This window comes from Pteropus alecto, unplaced genomic scaffold (genome assembly GCF_000325575.1).
Source record: "Pteropus alecto unplaced genomic scaffold, ASM32557v1 scaffold87, whole genome shotgun sequence".
Lineage (NCBI taxonomy): Eukaryota > Metazoa > Chordata > Mammalia > Chiroptera > Pteropodidae > Pteropus > Pteropus alecto.
Window position 1 is genome coordinate 7,606,299 of NW_006443225.1, and position 3,469 is coordinate 7,609,767.

Here is a 3,469-nt window from a genome sequence, read left to right on the forward strand (position 1 = left end):
TTTTTGAGAAGTATCTTACAGCCAGAGAGACTGGAGGCAGAATTCTGGCTCAGTCACTTACTAGAGCTGCGACTTTGGGTGAGTTGTAACTTCTCGCTCCTGAGGTATTTGATTTAAAAAACATAAATCATAGTTCATAAATTGAAGTGATGTTAGAACAATCAGGTAATATGATAAATATGAAATTTCCCAGAATAGTTTTTGTGGTTTACCAAATGCCCGATAAATGTTCATTTCTATTGGACTTTACATGCTGAAAAGTACTTCTCAACTCCAGAATTTATGACTCTGAATGGAAATAGCATTGCCAAAAAAATAATGATATAAGTGGAAATAGCATCGCAAAAAAGTAATGAAATATTTATTGTGAGATACTATGCAGCTATCCTGGACAACCGTGGAAGAAGCGGGGTTGCAGAAGTCACGTTCCAGGGTGGAGACAGAGATGCGCCTTCTGGGCTGGGTTGGTACAAGTAATGGATGAATAAATAAGAGCGAAGTTAGTGGCTTGGTCAAAGATCAGAGGACTGGCGACACTTACCAGGCAGGGAGATGCATTGGAACCACAGAATCACGGAAGAGTTGGAGAGAGGCCATGTCGGCGAGAGAATTATGCTACCGGAACAAGGCACACTTTTCGTCAGAGGAACGATGTTCAGGGAAGTGGAGGAAGCAAGGAGCCGCAGGTGCTGAGATACTTCTACTTCATGTCTTCGTGCTGCCGAGCTTCGACTTCTGTTTCTCATCTCCTCGCTTTCTCATACCCTCTTCAGTGCCCTGATCCTCTAGAGCAAGGGTCCCCAACCTTTTTAACACCAGGGACTGGTGCTCCTATGAGAGTTTAATGCCTGATGATCTGAAGCGGAGCTGAGGCGGTGATGCCAGTGCTGGGCAGTGGCTGCAAATAGAGATGAAGCTTCGCTCGCTGGCCTGCCACTCCCCTCCTGCTGTGCAGCCCACGCTGGCCCCCCCCACTCCCCTCCTGCTGTGCAGCCCGGTTCCTATAGGCCGCGGACTGGTACCAGTCTGCAGCCCGGAGGTTGGGGGCCCCTGCTCTAAAGCCTTTCCAGTGTAGAAATGTCACCTCCTTTCTGCATCCTACACACATTTCTCTTGTAACATGTGCACCATTTATTCACTTACACTGTTTCCAACCTGTTTATTAAATTTTAAAGACTTTGCAGGGAGAGGCAATATTATTTCTACTTCCTCAGGAGTTATGGAGTAAATGAATTAACTAACAAAAATGAGCAGAAAGAGAGGCTGAAAAATGGGCAAGCCAGTCAAATGCCCTGGAGGAGTCTGAGGGACAAGAATGAAGCTGAACCTCTCCTTAAATGGCTGAACCCTAATCCCTACCCCTAGCGTTCAAGATAGCTGACATTTAATTTAGGTCTTAAAGAAGCAGACGGAAAACAGTTGTGTTTTATCTCACGGTGTCTGGATCTTAACTGAACTTCCAGCCTCCTAGAGGACATTGCATGTCACATTCCTGGCGACCATGCCTCTGTCCCTTTTGCACTGTAGATTCCTCAGGTCCACAAAGACACCATCGGTCTTTGAGGGACCCCCACCCCTTTCCTTATTTGAGCAGTGGCTCCCGTAGTATAGGCGCCACATTAGTGATTGTGGACTGAATGAATTCATGGTGAAAATCTCAGGGGTTTAGACCACCTGAGTGCATAGTAATAACTTTATTCGAGCCGCAGGGACCCAGTCTTCCCAGTCTCAGAACGACGAGGCAGATCGATGACTTGGGGGTCTGTAGCATGAGGGAGAACAAGAGTCCGGCTGCCTTCTTATTACTTAATCAGCAATCAAGTCAGACCGACAGCTTAATCCCTGCATGTAGTATAGTCTGTGTCTTTAGGATCAAAGCCTACAAAGCCGCCTGACTGCACAGTCCAGCCCAGGTTGCCTCTGGCATCATTATACATTTCCAACAAGGGTTAATTGTGCCTTGGCATAGATCCACAGGTGAATCTTTGCCTGCTTTAAAAAAAGAAGAAAAAGAAAAAAGAAAAAAGTCAACCCTATGACAGGGTTAGTTTAAGTGTATTTTAATAGTTTCTATGTGCATTCTTAGTAAGAAGGAATAGCCCAGGGATTTAATGCAATTAGAATTTAAATTCTACTTTCTGCAAAGCAATGAGTTTTCATTAGCACTACTGATCTGAAAAGGTTTCAGAAATCCCCAGGCTGCCAAAGCATATATTTGATGTACAGCCCAGATTTTCCACAGTTTGCAAACTTATATTTATTCATTCAGTATCCATGTATTCATTCATTCAGCTGTTATTCAAAAATTTTTGTTAATGTTCGAATGGTATATTATCTGTTATCTAAGGAAATTAAGGCTATATAGGACCTATCACTAGATTATGGACTCTTCTGTTTTACTGGACGCATTCTGAAGGCAGCAATCATGTTTTATTAATTTTTATATCATAACATCTGTTACAGTTCCTGGCACATAGTAGGAACTCAATAAATACTTCTTAATGAATGAATACATTTCCTACTCTTATTGAGAATTTTTTGTCAAATATGAATGAATACTTTTTCTTACCAAATGTGGAGAACAACATTTTCTTGTGCTAACAAGACAAAATTTAGATATACAAATAGATCAACCGGTTTAAGATTTCAGAGGTTTGATGTTAACATTTTTAGTTGTGGGGAGAAGCTTCAAAACTAAAGCCACAATTGAATGGCTTCTTAACGGAAGTAAGTGTGCATGAGGGATTTAAAAAGAGATTGATTACAGCTTAAGCCAATATGTTTAAAAGCTGAAGTTTTAACTGAATAAAGCAAATTGTTTTAAAAAGTAAATGAAAAGCATTTGGGTTTTTTTTTTAAGGAAAGAGGAAACATGTAGAGCTCAAAGCGTTAGATGTGGAATTCTTTTGGAAAAACAACTTTAAGAATTATTAAACAATAAAAACATAAATCATAAACACCATATTTGTCAAGGCTATTTATAGTCTTAAAATAAATCATATGTCCTCATCAAGCTGGAAAAAGAACTGAAGATCATGGACCCCAGCTCTTTTTTTTCTAGACAAGTGAAGAAGGGAATGGAGAGAACTTGAAGAACTGTGAAAACTCTGCGATTTCCTCTTACTTGCACATTAGCTTGTCACAGTGCCATGGATGCTGGGAGAAGGCCCACAACTCCTGGGTCAGAGATTAAAGACCCACAGGAATGATAGTAGCCAATGTGTCAGCATCGGTGCACCCCTTCTCTTCAGGGGGACATAGAGAAGGCCACCTGATATACATGCAGTGGGCTGCATTACAGGGGAAGAACCCCGAGCTTAGGGACTGTAATCTTTTTAAGTGGTCAGAAGGCATGTCTGCTCTTCCCTCTGCAAGGAGATTGATTGGTCTCTATTATACTGGGGAGCAAATACACCCGTCCTTTTCTCTGGAGGGTGACAGTGTCTCCATCTTCTGAGGCTATTTGCTA